At 54.1% G+C, this 15075-nt stretch overlaps 22 non-coding genes across 22 annotated transcripts; all 22 read right to left on the minus strand.

Moving 5' to 3' along the window:
• Positions 1 to 53: 53 nt before the first annotated feature.
• On the minus strand, positions 54 to 125 carry Trnah-gug. Its single transcript has one exon. It is a non-coding gene; the product is annotated as a tRNA-His (tRNA).
• Positions 126 to 511: 386 nt separating this feature from the next.
• On the minus strand, positions 512 to 583 carry Trnae-cuc. The gene has a single exon. It is a non-coding gene; the product is annotated as a tRNA-Glu (tRNA).
• A 445-nt stretch (positions 584 to 1028) lies between these two features.
• Positions 1029 to 1110, minus strand: Trnal-uag. Its single transcript has one exon. It is a non-coding gene; the product is annotated as a tRNA-Leu (tRNA).
• Positions 1111 to 1855: 745 nt separating this feature from the next.
• Trnah-gug lies at positions 1856 to 1927 on the minus strand. The gene has a single exon. It is a non-coding gene; the product is annotated as a tRNA-His (tRNA).
• A 386-nt stretch (positions 1928 to 2313) lies between these two features.
• On the minus strand, positions 2314 to 2385 carry Trnae-cuc. Its single transcript has one exon. It is a non-coding gene; the product is annotated as a tRNA-Glu (tRNA).
• Positions 2386 to 2830: 445 nt separating this feature from the next.
• Trnal-uag lies at positions 2831 to 2912 on the minus strand. The gene has a single exon. It is a non-coding gene; the product is annotated as a tRNA-Leu (tRNA).
• A 745-nt stretch (positions 2913 to 3657) lies between these two features.
• On the minus strand, positions 3658 to 3729 carry Trnah-gug. The gene has a single exon. It is a non-coding gene; the product is annotated as a tRNA-His (tRNA).
• A 386-nt stretch (positions 3730 to 4115) lies between these two features.
• Trnae-cuc lies at positions 4116 to 4187 on the minus strand. Its single transcript has one exon. It is a non-coding gene; the product is annotated as a tRNA-Glu (tRNA).
• Positions 4188 to 4632: 445 nt separating this feature from the next.
• Trnal-uag lies at positions 4633 to 4714 on the minus strand. The gene has a single exon. It is a non-coding gene; the product is annotated as a tRNA-Leu (tRNA).
• A 745-nt stretch (positions 4715 to 5459) lies between these two features.
• Positions 5460 to 5531, minus strand: Trnah-gug. Its single transcript has one exon. It is a non-coding gene; the product is annotated as a tRNA-His (tRNA).
• Positions 5532 to 6434: 903 nt separating this feature from the next.
• On the minus strand, positions 6435 to 6516 carry Trnal-uag. Its single transcript has one exon. It is a non-coding gene; the product is annotated as a tRNA-Leu (tRNA).
• A 747-nt stretch (positions 6517 to 7263) lies between these two features.
• Trnah-gug lies at positions 7264 to 7335 on the minus strand. The gene has a single exon. It is a non-coding gene; the product is annotated as a tRNA-His (tRNA).
• A 386-nt stretch (positions 7336 to 7721) lies between these two features.
• On the minus strand, positions 7722 to 7793 carry Trnae-cuc. Its single transcript has one exon. It is a non-coding gene; the product is annotated as a tRNA-Glu (tRNA).
• Positions 7794 to 8238: 445 nt separating this feature from the next.
• Trnal-uag lies at positions 8239 to 8320 on the minus strand. Its single transcript has one exon. It is a non-coding gene; the product is annotated as a tRNA-Leu (tRNA).
• A 747-nt stretch (positions 8321 to 9067) lies between these two features.
• On the minus strand, positions 9068 to 9139 carry Trnah-gug. The gene has a single exon. It is a non-coding gene; the product is annotated as a tRNA-His (tRNA).
• Positions 9140 to 10042: 903 nt separating this feature from the next.
• Trnal-uag lies at positions 10043 to 10124 on the minus strand. The gene has a single exon. It is a non-coding gene; the product is annotated as a tRNA-Leu (tRNA).
• Positions 10125 to 10871: 747 nt separating this feature from the next.
• On the minus strand, positions 10872 to 10943 carry Trnah-gug. The gene has a single exon. It is a non-coding gene; the product is annotated as a tRNA-His (tRNA).
• Positions 10944 to 11846: 903 nt separating this feature from the next.
• Trnal-uag lies at positions 11847 to 11928 on the minus strand. The gene has a single exon. It is a non-coding gene; the product is annotated as a tRNA-Leu (tRNA).
• A 747-nt stretch (positions 11929 to 12675) lies between these two features.
• On the minus strand, positions 12676 to 12747 carry Trnah-gug. Its single transcript has one exon. It is a non-coding gene; the product is annotated as a tRNA-His (tRNA).
• A 945-nt stretch (positions 12748 to 13692) lies between these two features.
• Trnal-uag lies at positions 13693 to 13774 on the minus strand. The gene has a single exon. It is a non-coding gene; the product is annotated as a tRNA-Leu (tRNA).
• Positions 13775 to 14521: 747 nt separating this feature from the next.
• Positions 14522 to 14593, minus strand: Trnah-gug. Its single transcript has one exon. It is a non-coding gene; the product is annotated as a tRNA-His (tRNA).
• A 386-nt stretch (positions 14594 to 14979) lies between these two features.
• Trnae-cuc lies at positions 14980 to 15051 on the minus strand. The gene has a single exon. It is a non-coding gene; the product is annotated as a tRNA-Glu (tRNA).
• Positions 15052 to 15075: the final 24 nt, after the last annotated feature.

Genomic DNA, 15075 nt, shown 5'->3' on the forward strand with positions numbered 1-15075 from the left:
TGTCATTTCGAGTACTCGCCATTGCAACGGCAGCAAGGCAAAACTTTCAAAATTGCCGTGACCAGGATTCGAACCTGGGTTATTGCGGCCACAACGCAATGTCCTAACCACTAGACGATCACGGCCATGGCCACGGAGGCGCCCGCGAAGGCAGCTGGCTGCAATGCAAGTGGCGATACCCAGCAAAGCCTAGGCCAAGGTGTACGCCACAGCAGTGTCAGACACGGTCTCCATCACATGTATACGAGCAAATGAACGTGCCTGCGCTGTCAGGACTCTAACTACAGTGGTTAGCTGCATTCACCTCCGTGGCAATGTCTTGCAGTCCTCCAAGCCTCTTGACTACAGGTACCGGTATGTGGCTCGATAACAAGTGGATAGACGCCGCATCTCTCTCGCCGTCAGGTGTTGCCGCGAGTCATACTTAACGTAGCTTTCTGCACGCGTCAGCGTAGCGTCAGTCGAGCAAAGTCGAGACAAGTCGCATAGGAGGAGCAAGGAAAACGCGCAAGTCCGGTACCGGGAATCGAACCCGGGCCTCCTCGTTGAGAGCCAGGTATCCTAGCCACTAGACCAAACCGGATAACGACGGAAGTGCTCTTTCCAGCGAACGCAGCAGGCGCCCACGGTTAACTGACGACAACTGTAAAAAATCCACTCCCTCGCGTTATAGAACGGCGTGCTCCGGACGCATTTCGTGGAGACGAACGCCAGCAATGATGAGAGCAAAAGGTGCCTACAAATCCTGTCGTTGCACCACGCACTGTTCTACGACAATTCACCAAGCAGACGCTCACGCGTTGTTGTGTTGTTTCCTTTGCGGGCAATGAGTGCATCTGCCTTCGACACAGGAAACATTACACGTTCGGCAGCTGTGGGATTGGAACCCACGCCTCCGAAGAGAATGGTGCCTGAAACCAGCGCCTTAGTCCGCTCGGCCACGCTACCTACACAACACGCGCGTCACAAGAGCTGCGTCCTACCCCACGAGAACACACCGCAACGGCACAAAAATGAGACGTAAAAAGTGGCAACGGTGGGATTCGAACCCACGCCTCCGGAGAGACTGGTGCCTAAAACCAGCGCCTTAGACCGCTCGGCCACGTTACCGTTGGACCAGCAGCGGCAAAACGTTTCGTTTGTACTACAAAGATCACTTCGAAATGGAAGTATCTTGGCAATCGCCGTGCCATGTATTTCCACTGCTCTCCCACTGGAAGCGTCTCTTTAGGCCATCCAACGCAAGAAAAAGCCGTGCCCGCCGTATGGTAGCGACGCCACTTGTCTGTAGCTGTCGCAGTTAAGGAGACAGCGTCAAGAGACGTTTTCGTGCCGTGACCAGGTTTCGAACCTGGGCTTTCCTTAACCACTAAAGTATCGTAGCTGTAACTGTCAGACGGAGTTAGAATGCTCCATGTCAAACATATGTGAGCTCAAGGAGGTTACACTTGAAGGAAAAGCGGCAGGTTAACGCGATCACATCAAAACCCCCGGCAGCTACGGGATTCGAAACCGCGCCTACAGAGAGACTGGTGCCTTAAACCAGCGCCTTAAAGCGCTCGGCCACGCTACATGCGCTGCTTGGTGCGCCAGTGTTCCTAGCATTTGTAGAAACAGTGCACGCCACAGCTTCCTGTTCTGCTGGGACTGGCTGCTCATCCATCGCACTTCAAACGACTGCCCTTTTCGACTACAGAGAGCAGCGGACGTCTGCGCTCTGGGAGGCGACATTACGTGTTGGGGATGAAGTGGTAGTGCTAACTGCGGCCTGCGGAACACGAGTGAAAAAATCAAGAGAGTACTGTCATTTCGAGTACTCGCCATTGCAACGGCAGCAAGGCAAAACTTTCAAAATTGCCGTGACCAGGATTCGAACCTGGGTTATTGCGGCCACAACGCAATGTCCTAACCACTAGACGATCACGGCCATGGCCACGGAGGCGCCCGCGAAGGCAGCTGGCTGCAATGCAAGTGGCGATACCCAGCAAAGCCTAGGCCAAGGTGTACGCCACAGCAGTGTCAGACACGGTCTCCATCACATGTATACGAGCAAATGAACGTGCCTGCGCTGTCAGGACTCTAACTACAGTGGTTAGCTGCATTCACCTCCGTGGCAATGTCTTGCAGTCCTCCAAGCCTCTTGACTACAGGTACCGGTATGTGGCTCGATAACAAGTGGATAGACGCCGCATCTCTCTCGCCGTCAGGTGTTGCCGCGAGTCATACTTAACGTAGCTTTCTGCACGCGTCAGCGTAGCGTCAGTCGAGCAAAGTCGAGACAAGTCGCATAGGAGGAGCAAGGAAAACGCGCAAGTCCGGTACCGGGAATCGAACCCGGGCCTCCTCGTTGAGAGCCAGGTATCCTAGCCACTAGACCAAACCGGATAACGACGGAAGTGCTCTTTCCAGCGAACGCAGCAGGCGCCCACGGTTAACTGACGACAACTGTAAAAAATCCACTCCCTCGCGTTATAGAACGGCGTGCTCCGGACGCATTTCGTGGAGACGAACGCCAGCAATGATGAGAGCAAAAGGTGCCTACAAATCCTGTCGTTGCACCACGCACTGTTCTACGACAATTCACCAAGCAGACGCTCACGCGTTGTTGTGTTGTTTCCTTTGCGGGCAATGAGTGCATCTGCCTTCGACACAGGAAACATTACACGTTCGGCAGCTGTGGGATTGGAACCCACGCCTCCGAAGAGAATGGTGCCTGAAACCAGCGCCTTAGTCCGCTCGGCCACGCTACCTACACAACACGCGCGTCACAAGAGCTGCGTCCTACCCCACGAGAACACACCGCAACGGCACAAAAATGAGACGTAAAAAGTGGCAACGGTGGGATTCGAACCCACGCCTCCGGAGAGACTGGTGCCTAAAACCAGCGCCTTAGACCGCTCGGCCACGTTACCGTTGGACCAGCAGCGGCAAAACGTTTCGTTTGTACTACAAAGATCACTTCGAAATGGAAGTATCTTGGCAATCGCCGTGCCATGTATTTCCACTGCTCTCCCACTGGAAGCGTCTCTTTAGGCCATCCAACGCAAGAAAAAGCCGTGCCCGCCGTATGGTAGCGACGCCACTTGTCTGTAGCTGTCGCAGTTAAGGAGACAGCGTCAAGAGACGTTTTCGTGCCGTGACCAGGTTTCGAACCTGGGCTTTCCTTAACCACTAAAGTATCGTAGCTGTAACTGTCAGACGGAGTTAGAATGCTCCATGTCAAACATATGTGAGCTCAAGGAGGTTACACTTGAAGGAAAAGCGGCAGGTTAACGCGATCACATCAAAACCCCCGGCAGCTACGGGATTCGAAACCGCGCCTACAGAGAGACTGGTGCCTTAAACCAGCGCCTTAAAGCGCTCGGCCACGCTACATGCGCTGCTTGGTGCGCCAGTGTTCCTAGCATTTGTAGAAACAGTGCACGCCACAGCTTCCTGTTCTGCTGGGACTGGCTGCTCATCCATCGCACTTCAAACGACTGCCCTTTTCGACTACAGAGAGCAGCGGACGTCTGCGCTCTGGGAGGCGACATTACGTGTTGGGGATGAAGTGGTAGTGCTAACTGCGGCCTGCGGAACACGAGTGAAAAAATCAAGAGAGTACTGTCATTTCGAGTACTCGCCATTGCAACGGCAGCAAGGCAAAACTTTCAAAATTGCCGTGACCAGGATTCGAACCTGGGTTATTGCGGCCACAACGCAATGTCCTAACCACTAGACGATCACGGCCATGGCCACGGAGGCGCCCGCGAAGGCAGCTGGCTGCAATGCAAGTGGCGATACCCAGCAAAGCCTAGGCCAAGGTGTACGCCACAGCAGTGTCAGACACGGTCTCCATCACATGTATACGAGCAAATGAACGTGCCTGCGCTGTCAGGACTCTAACTACAGTGGTTAGCTGCATTCACCTCCGTGGCAATGTCTTGCAGTCCTCCAAGCCTCTTGACTACAGGTACCGGTATGTGGCTCGATAACAAGTGGATAGACGCCGCATCTCTCTCGCCGTCAGGTGTTGCCGCGAGTCATACTTAACGTAGCTTTCTGCACGCGTCAGCGTAGCGTCAGTCGAGCAAAGTCGAGACAAGTCGCATAGGAGGAGCAAGGAAAACGCGCAAGTCCGGTACCGGGAATCGAACCCGGGCCTCCTCGTTGAGAGCCAGGTATCCTAGCCACTAGACCAAACCGGATAACGACGGAAGTGCTCTTTCCAGCGAACGCAGCAGGCGCCCACGGTTAACTGACGACAACTGTAAAAAATCCACTCCCTCGCGTTATAGAACGGCGTGCTCCGGACGCATTTCGTGGAGACGAACGCCAGCAATGATGAGAGCAAAAGGTGCCTACAAATCCTGTCGTTGCACCACGCACTGTTCTACGACAATTCACCAAGCAGACGCTCACGCGTTGTTGTGTTGTTTCCTTTGCGGGCAATGAGTGCATCTGCCTTCGACACAGGAAACATTACACGTTCGGCAGCTGTGGGATTGGAACCCACGCCTCCGAAGAGAATGGTGCCTGAAACCAGCGCCTTAGTCCGCTCGGCCACGCTACCTACACAACACGCGCGTCACAAGAGCTGCGTCCTACCCCACGAGAACACACCGCAACGGCACAAAAATGAGACGTAAAAAGTGGCAACGGTGGGATTCGAACCCACGCCTCCGGAGAGACTGGTGCCTAAAACCAGCGCCTTAGACCGCTCGGCCACGTTACCGTTGGACCAGCAGCGGCAAAACGTTTCGTTTGTACTACAAAGATCACTTCGAAATGGAAGTATCTTGGCAATCGCCGTGCCATGTATTTCCACTGCTCTCCCACTGGAAGCGTCTCTTTAGGCCATCCAACGCAAGAAAAAGCCGTGCCCGCCGTATGGTAGCGACGCCACTTGTCTGTAGCTGTCGCAGTTAAGGAGACAGCGTCAAGAGACGTTTTCGTGCCGTGACCAGGTTTCGAACCTGGGCTTTCCTTAACCACTAAAGTATCGTAGCTGTAACTGTCAGACGGAGTTAGAATGCTCCATGTCAAACATATGTGAGCTCAAGGAGGTTACACTTGAAGGAAAAGCGGCAGGTTAACGCGATCACATCAAAACCCCCGGCAGCTACGGGATTCGAAACCGCGCCTACAGAGAGACTGGTGCCTTAAACCAGCGCCTTAAAGCGCTCGGCCACGCTACATGCGCTGCTTGGTGCGCCAGTGTTCCTAGCATTTGTAGAAACAGTGCACGCCACAGCTTCCTGTTCTGCTGGGACTGGCTGCTCATCCATCGCACTTCAAACGACTGCCCTTTTCGACTACAGAGAGCAGCGGACGTCTGCGCTCTGGGAGGCGACATTACGTGTTGGGGATGAAGTGGTAGTGCTAACTGCGGCCTGCGGAACACGAGTGAAAAAATCAAGAGAGTACTGTCATTTCGAGTACTCGCCATTGCAACGGCAGCAAGGCAAAACTTTCAAAATTGCCGTGACCAGGATTCGAACCTGGGTTATTGCGGCCACAACGCAATGTCCTAACCACTAGACGATCACGGCCATGGCCACGGAGGCGCCCGCGAAGGCAGCTGGCTGCAATGCAAGTGGCGATACCCAGCAAAGCCTAGGCCAAGGTGTACGCCACAGCAGTGTCACACACGGTCTCCATCACATGTATACGAGCAAATGAACGTGCCTGCGCTGTCAGGACTCTAACTACAGTGGTTAGCTGCATTCACCTCCGTGGCAATGTCTTGCAGTCCTCCAAGCCTCTTGACTACAGGTACCGGTATGTGGCTCGATAACAAGTGGATAGACGCCGCATCTCTCTCGCCGTCAGGTGTTGCCGCGAGTCATACTTAACGTAGCTTTCTGCACGCGTCAGCGTAGCGTCAGTCGAGCAAAGTCGAGACAAGTCGCATAGGAGGAGCAAGAAAAACGCGCAAGTCCGGTACCGGGAATCGAACCCGGGCCTCCTCGTTGAGAGCCAGGTATCCGAGCCACTAGACCAAACCGGATAACGACGGAAGTGCTCTTTCCAGCGAACGCAGCAGCCGCCCACGGTTAACTGACGACAACTGTAAAAAATCCACTCTCTCGCGTTATAGAACGGCGTGCTCCGGACGCATTTCGTGGAGACGAACGCCAGCAATGATGAGAGCAAAAGGTGCCTACAAATCCTGTCGTTGCACCACGCACTGTTCTACGACAATTCACCAAGCAGACGCTCACGCGTTGTTGTGTTGTTTCCTTTGCGGGCAATGAGTGCATCTGCCTTCGACACAGGAAACATTACACGTTCGGCAGCTGTGGGATTGGAACCCACGCCTCCGAAGAGAATGGTGCCTGAAACCAGCGCCTTAGACCGCTCGGCCACGCTACCTACACAACACGCGCGTCACAAGAGCTGCGTCCTACCCCACGAGAACACACCGCAACGGCACAAAAATGAGACGTAAAAAGTGGCAACGGTGGGATTCGAACCCACGCCTCCGGAGAGACTGGTGCCTAAAACCAGCGCCTTAGACCGCTCGGCCACGTTACCGTTGGATCAGCAGCGGCAAAACGTTTCGTTTGTACTACAAAGATCACTTCGAAATGGAAGTATCTTGGCAATCGCCGTGCCATGTATTTCCACTGCTCTCCCACTGGAAGCGTCTCTTTAGGCCATCCAACGCAAGAAAAAGCCGTGCCCGCCGTATGGTAGCGACGCCACTTGTCTGTAGCTGTCGCAGTTAAGGAGACAGCGTCAAGAGACGTTTTCGTGCCGTGACCAGGTTTCGAACCTGGGCTTTCCTTAACCACTAAAGTATCGTAGCTGTAACTGTCAGACGGAGTTAGAATGCTCCATGTATCAAACATATGTGAGCTCAAGGAGGTTACACTTGAAGGAAAAGCGGCAGGTTAACGCGATCACATCAAAACCCCCGGCAGCTACGGGATTCGAAACCGCGCCTACAGAGAGACTGGTGCCTTAAACCAGCGCCTTAAAGCGCTCGGCCACGCTACATGCGCTGCTTGGTGCGCCAGTGTTCCTAGCATTTGTAGAAACAGTGCACGCCACAGCTTCCTGTTCTGCTGGGACTGGCTGCTCATCCATCGCACTTCAAACGACTGCCCTTTTCGACTACAGAGAGCAGCGGACGTCTGCGCTCTGGGAGGCGACATTACGTGTTGAGGATGAAGTGGTAGTGCTAACTGCGGCCTGCGGAACACGAGTGAAAAAATCAAGAGAGTACTGTCATTTCGAGTACTCGCCATTGCAACGGCAGCAAGGCAAAACTTTCAAAATTGCCGTGACCAGGATTCGAACCTGGGTTATTGCGGCCACAACGCAATGTCCTAACCACTAGACGATCACGGCCATGGCCACGGAGGCGCCCGCGAAGGCAGCTGGCTGCAATGCAAGTGGCGATACCCAGCAAAGCCTAGGCCAAGGTGTACGCCACAGCAGTGTCAGACACGGTCTCCATCACATGTATACGAGCAAATGAACGTGCCTGCGCTGTCAGGACTCTAACTACAGTGGTTAGCTGCATTCACCTCCGTGGCAATGTCTTGCAGTCCTCCAAGCCTCTTGACTACAGGTACCGGTATGTGGCTCGATAACAAGTGGATAGACGCCGCATCTCTCTCGCCGTCAGGTGTTGCCGCGAGTCATACTTAACGTAGCTTTCTGCACGCGTCAGCGTAGCGTCAGTCGAGCAAAGTCGAGACAAGTCGCATAGGAGGAGCAAGGAAAACGCGCAAGTCCGGTACCGGGAATCGAACCCGGGCCTCCTCGTTGAGAGCCAGGTATCCTAGCCACTAGACCAAACCGGATAACGACGGAAGTGCTCTTTCCAGCGAACGCAGCAGGCGCCCACGGTTAACTGACGACAACTGTAAAAAATCCACTCCCTCGCGTTATAGAACGGCGTGCTCCGGACGCATTTCGTGGAGACGAACGCCAGCAATGATGAGAGCAAAAGGTGCCTACAAATCCTGTCGTTGCACCACGCACTGTTCTACGACAATTCACCAAGCAGACGCTCACGCGTTGTTGTGTTGTTTCCTTTGCGGGCAATGAGTGCATCTGCCTTCGACACAGGAAACATTACACGTTCGGCAGCTGTGGGATTGGAACCCACGCCTCCGAAGAGAATGGTGCCTGAAACCAGCGCCTTAGACCGCTCGGCCACGCTACCTACACAACACGCGCGTCACAAGAGCTGCGTCCTACCCCACGAGAACACACCGCAACGGCACAAAAATGAGACGTAAAAAGTGGCAACGGTGGGATTCGAACCCACGCCTCCGGAGAGACTGGTGCCTAAAACCAGCGCCTTAGACCGCTCGGCCACGTTACCGTTGGATCAGCAGCGGCAAAACGTTTCGTTTGTACTACAAAGATCACTTCGAAATGGAAGTATCTTGGCAATCGCCGTGCCATGTATTTCCACTGCTCTCCCACTGGAAGCGTCTCTTTAGGCCATCCAACGCAAGAAAAAGCCGTGCCCGCCGTATGGTAGCGACGCCACTTGTCTGTAGCTGTCGCAGTTAAGGAGACAGCGTCAAGAGACGTTTTCGTGCCGTGACCAGGTTTCGAACCATGGCTTTCCTTAACCACTAAAGTATCGTAGCTGTAACTGTCAGACGGAGTTAGAATGCTCCATGTATCAAACATATGTGAGCTCAAGGAGGTTACACTTGAAGGAAAAGCGGCAGGTTAACGCGATCACATCAAAACCCCCGGCAGCTACGGGATTCGAAACCGCGCCTACAGAGAGACTGGTGCCTTAAACCAGCGCCTTAAAGCGCTCGGCCACGCTACATGCGCTGCTTGGTGCGCCAGTGTTCCTAGCATTTGTAGAAACAGTGCACGCCACAGCTTCCTGTTCTGCTGGGACTGGCTGCTCATCCATCGCACTTCAAACGACTGCCCTTTTCGACTACAGAGAGCAGCGGACGTCTGCGCTCTGGGAGGCGACATTACGTGTTGGGGATGAAGTGGTAGTGCTAACTGCGGCCTGCGGAACACGAGTGAAAAAATCAAGAGAGTACTGTCATTTCGAGTACTCGCCATTGCAACGGCAGCAAGGCAAAACTTTCAAAATTGCCGTGACCAGGATTCGAACCTGGGTTATTGCGGCCACAACGCAATGTCCTAACCACTAGACGATCACGGCCATGGCCACGGAGGCGCCCGCGGAGGCAGCTGGCTGCAATGCAAGTGGCGATACCCAGCAAAGCCTAGGCCAAGGTGTACGCCACAGCAGTGTCAGACACGGTCTCCATCACATGTATACGAGCAAATGAACGTGCCTGCGCTGTCAGGACTCTAACTACAGTGGTTAGCTGCATTCACCTCCGTGGCAATGTCTTGCAGTCCTCCAAGCCTCTTGACTACAGGTACCGGTATGTGGCTCGATAACAAGTGGATAGACGCCGCATCTCTCTCGCCGTCAGGTGTTGCCGCGAGTCATACTTAACGTAGCTTTCTGCACGCGTCAGCGTAGCGTCAGTCGAGCAAAGTCGAGACAAGTCGCATAGGAGGAGCAAGAAAAACGCGCAAGTCCGGTACCGGGAATCGAACCCGGGCCTCCTCGTTGAGAGCCAGGTATCCGAGCCACTAGACCAAACCGGATAACGACGGAAGTGCTCTTTCCAGCGAACGCATCAGCCGCCCACGGTTAACTGACGACAACTGTAAAAAATCCACTCTCTCGCGTTATAGAACGGCGTGCTCCGGACGCATTTCGTGGAGACGAACGCCAGCAATGATGAGAGCAAAAGGTGCCTACAAATCCTGTCGTTGCACCACGCACTGTTCTACGACAATTCACCAAGCAGACGCTCACGCGTTGTTGTGTTGTTTCCTTTGCGGGCAATGAGTGCATCTGCCTTCGACACAGGAAACATTACACGTTCGGCAGCTGTGGGATTGGAACCCACGCCTCCGAAGAGAATGGTGCCTGAAACCAGCGCCTTAGACCGCTCGGCCACGCTACCTACACAACACGCGCGTCACAAGAGCTGCGTCCTACCCCACGAGAACACACCGCAACGGCACAAAAATGAGACGTAAAAAGTGGCAACGGTGGGATTCGAACCCACGCCTCCGGAGAGACTGGTGCCTAAAACCAGCGCCTTAGACCGCTCGGCCACGTTACCGTTGGATCAGCAGCGGCAAAACGTTTCGTTTGTACTACAAAGATCACTTCGAAATGGAAGTATCTTGGCAATCGCCGTGCCATGTATTTCCACTGCTCTCCCACTGGAAGCGTCTCTTTAGGCCATCCAACGCAAGAAAAAGCCGTGCCCGCCGTATGGTAGCGACGCCACTTGTCTGTAGCTGTCGCAGTTAAGGAGACAGCGTCAAGAGACGTTTTCGTGCCGTGACCAGGTTTCGAACCTGGGCTTTCCTTAACCACTAAAGTATCGTAGCTGTAACTGTCAGACGGAGTTAGAATGCTCCATGTATCAAACATATGTGAGCTCAAGGAGGTTACACTTGAAGGAAAAGCGGCAGGTTAACGCGATCACATCAAAACCCCCGGCAGCTACGGGATTCGAAACCGCGCCTACAGAGAGACTGGTGCCTTAAACCAGCGCCTTAAAGCGCTCGGCCACGCTACATGCGCTGCTTGGTGCGCCAGTGTTCCTAGCATTTGTAGAAACAGTGCACGCCACAGCTTCCTGTTCTGCTGGGACTGGCTGCTCATCCATCGCACTTCAAACGACTGCCCTTTTCGACTACAGAGAGCAGCGGACGTCTGCGCTCTGGGAGGCGACATTACGTGTTGGGGATGAAGTGGTAGTGCTAACTGCGGCCTGCGGAACACGAGTGAAAAAATCAAGAGAGTACTGTCATTTCGAGTACTCGCCATTGCAACGGCAGCAAGGCAAAACTTTCAAAATTGCCGTGACCAGGATTCGAACCTGGGTTATTGCGGCCACAACGCAATGTCCTAACCACTAGACGATCACGGCCATGGCCACGGAGGCGCCCGCGAAGGCAGCTGGCTGCAATGCAAGTGGCGATACCCAGCAAAGCCTAGGCCAAGGTGTACGCCACAGCAGTGTCACACACGGTCTCCATCACATGTATACGAGCAAATGAACGTGCCTGCGCTGTCAGGACTCTAACTACAGTGGTTAGCTGCATTCACCTCCGTGGCAATGTCTTGCAGTCCTCCAAGCCTCTTGACTACAGGTACCGGTATGTGGCTCGATAACAAGTGGATAGACGCCGCATCTCTCTCGCCGTCAGGTGTTGCCGCGAGTCATACTTAACGTAGCTTTCTGCACGCGTCAGCGTAGCGGCAGTCGAGCAAAGTCGAGACAAGTCGCATAGGAGGAGCAAGAAAAACGCGCAAGTCCGGTACCGGGAATCGAAGCCGGGCCTCCTCGTTGAGAGCCAGGTATCCTAGCCACTAGACCAAACCGGATAACGACGGAAGTGCTCTTTCCAGCGAACGCAGCAGCCGCCCACGGTTAACTGACGACAACTGTAAAAAATCCACTCTCTCGCGTTATAGAACGGCGTGCTCCGGACGCATTTCGTGGAGACGAACGCCAGCAATGATGAGAGCAAAAGGTGCCTACAAATCCTGTCGTTGCACCACGCACTGTTCTACGACAATTCACCAAGCAGACGCTCACGCGTTGTTGTGTTGTTTCCTTTGCGGGCAATGAGTGCATCTGCCTTCGACACAGGAAACATTACACGTTCGGCAGCTGTGGGATTGGAACCCACGCCTCCGAAGAGAATGGTGCCTGAAACCAGCGCCTTAGACCGCTCGGCCACGCTACCTACACAACACGCGCGTCACAAGAGCTGCGTCCTACCCCACGAGAACACACCGCAACGGCACAAAAATGAGACGTAAAAAGTGGCAACGGTGGGATTCGAACCCACGCCTCCGGAGAGACTGGTGCCTAAAACCAGCGCCTTAGACCGCTCGGCCACGTTACCGTTGGATCAGCAGCGGCAAAACGTTTCGTTTGTACTACAAAGATCACTTCGAAATGGAAGTATCTTGGCAATCGCCGTGCCATGTATTTCCACTGCTCTCCCACTGGAAGCGTCTCTTTAGGCCATCCAACGCAAGAAAAAGCCGTGCCCGCCGTATGGTAGCGACGCCACTTGTCTGTAGCTGTCGCAGTTAAGGAGACAGCGTCAAGAGACGTTTTCGTGCCGTGACCAGGTTTCGAACCTGGGCTTTCCTTAACCACTAAAGTATCGTAGCTGTAACTGTCAGACGGAGTTAGAATGCTCCATGTATCAAACATATGTGAGCTCAAGGAGGTTACACTTGAAGGAAAAGCGGCAGGTTAACGCGATCACATCAAAACCCCCGGCAGCTACGGGATTCGAAACCGCGCCTACAGAGAGACTGGTGCCTTAAACCAGCGCCTTAAAGCGCTCGGCCACGCTACATGCGCTGCTTGGTGCGCCAGTGTTCCTAGCATTTGTAGAAACAGTGCACGCCACAGCTTCCTGTTCTGCTGGGACTGGCTGCTCATCCATCGCACTTCAAACGACTGCCCTTTTCGACTACAGAGAGCAGCGGACGTCTGCGCTCTGGGAGGCGACATTACGTGTTGGGGATGAAGTGGTAGTGCTAACTGCGGCCTGCGGAACACGAGTGAAAAAATCAAGAGAGTACTGTCATTTCGAGTACTCGCCATTGCAACGGCAGCAAGGCAAAACTTTCAAAATTGCCGTGACCAGGATTCGAACCTGGGTTATTGCGGCCACAACGCAATGTCCTAACCACTAGACGATCACGGCCATGGCCACGGAGGCGCCCGCGAAGGCAGCTGGCTGCAATGCAAGTGGCGATACCCAGCAAAGCCTAGGCCAAGGTGTACGCCACAGCAGTGTCACACACGGTCTCCATCACATGTATACGAGCAAATGAACGTGCCTGCGCTGTCAGGACTCTAACTACAGTGGTTAGCTGCATTCACCTCCGTGGCAATGTCTTGCAGTCCTCCAAGCCTCTTGACTACAGGTACCGGTATGTGGCTCGATAACAAGTGGATAGACGCCGCATCTCTCTCGCCGTCAGGTGTTGCCGCGAGTCATACTTAACGTAGCTTTCTGCACGCGTCAGCGTAGCGGCAGTCGAGCAAAGTCGAGACAAGTCGCATAGGAGGAGCAAGAAAAACGCGCAAGTCCGGTACCGGGAATCGAAGCCGGGCCTCCTCGTTGAGAGCCAGGTATCCTAGCCACTAGACCAAACCGGATAACGACGGAAGTGCTCTTTCCAGCGAACGCAGCAGCCGCCCACGGTTAACTGACGACAACTGTAAAAAATCCACTCTCTCGCGTTATAGAACGGCGTGCTCCGGACGCATTTCGTGGAGACGAACGCCAGCAATGATGAGAGCAAAAGGTGCCTACAAATCCTGTCGTTGCACCACGCACTGTTCTACGACAATTCACCAAGCAGACGCTCACGCGTTGTTGTGTTGTTTCCTTTGCGGGTAATGAGTGCATCTGCCTTCGACACAGGAAACATTACACGTTCGGCAGCTGTGGGATTAGAACCCACGCCTCCGAAGAGAATGGTGCCTGAAACCAGCGCCTTAGACCGCTCGGCCACGCTACCTACACAACACGCGCGTCACAAGAGCTGCGTCCTATGTTAAGTCCCATAGTGCTCAGAACCAACCAGCTGCGTCCTACCCCACGAGAACACACCGCAACGGCACAAAAATGAGACGTAAAAAGTGGCAACGGTGGGATTCGAACCCACGCCTCCGGAGAGACTGGTGCCTAAAACCAGCGCCTTAGACCGCTCGGCCACGTTACCGTTGGATCAGCAGCGGCAAAACGTTTCGTTTGTACTACAAAGATCACTTCGAAATGGAAGTATCTTGGCAATCGCCGTGCCATGTATTTCCACTGCTCTCCCACTGGAAGCGTCTCTTTAGGCCATCCAACGCAAGAAAAAGCCGTGCCCGCCGTATGGTAGCGACGCCACTTGTCTGTAGCTGTCGCAGTTAAGGAGACAGCGTCAAGAGACGTTTTCGTGCCGTGACCAGGTTTCGAACCTGGGCTTTCCTTAACCACTAAAGTATCGTAGCTGTAACTGTCAGACGGAGTTAGAATGCTCCATGTATCAAACATATGTGAGCTCAAGGAGGTTACACTTGAAGGAAAAGCGGCAGGTTAACGCGATCACATCAAAACCCCCGGCAGCTACGGGATTCGAAACCGCGCCTACAGAGAGACTGGTGCCTTAAACCAGCGCCTTAAAGCGCTCGGCCACGCTACATGCGCTGCTTGGTGCGCCAGTGTTCCTAGCATTTGTAGAAACAGTGCACGCCACAGCTTCCTGTTCTGCTGGGACTGGCTGCTCATCCATCGCACTTCAAACGACTGCCCTTTTCGACTACAGAGAGCAGCGGACGTCTGCGCTCTGGGAGGCGACATTACGTGTTGGTGATGAAGTGGTAGTGCTAACTGCGGCCTGCGGAACACGAGTGAAAAAATCAAGAGAGTACTGTCATTTCGAGTACTCGCCATTGCAACGGCAGCAAGGCAAAACTTTCAAAATTGCCGTGACCAGGATTCGAACCTGGGTTATTGCGGCCACAACGCAATGTCCTAACCACTAGACGATCACGGCCATGGCCACGGAGGCGCCCGCGAAGGCAGCTGGCTGCAATGCAAGTGGCGATACCCAGCAAAGCCTAGGCCAAGGTGTACGCCACAGCAGTGTCACACACGGTCTCCATCACATGTATACGAGCAAATGAACGTGCCTGCGCTGTCAGGACTCTAACTACAGTGGTTAGCTGCATTCACCTCCGTGGCAATGTCTTGCAGTCCTCCAAGCCTCTTGACTACAGGTACCGGTATGTGGCTCGATAACAAGTGGATAGACGCCGCATCTCTCTCGCCGTCAGGTGTTGCCGCGAGTCATACTTAACGTAGCTTTCTGCACGCGTCAGCGTAGCGTCAGTCGAGCAAAGTCGAGACAAGTCGCATAGGAGGAGCAAGGAAAACGCGCAAGTCCGGTACCGGGAATCGAACCCGGGCCTCCTCGTTGAGAGCCAGGTATCCTAGCCACTAGACCAAACCGGATAACGACGGAAGTGCTCTTTCCAG

Source organism: Schistocerca piceifrons, chromosome 1, assembly GCF_021461385.2.
Source record: "Schistocerca piceifrons isolate TAMUIC-IGC-003096 chromosome 1, iqSchPice1.1, whole genome shotgun sequence".
NCBI lineage: Eukaryota > Metazoa > Arthropoda > Insecta > Orthoptera > Acrididae > Schistocerca > Schistocerca piceifrons.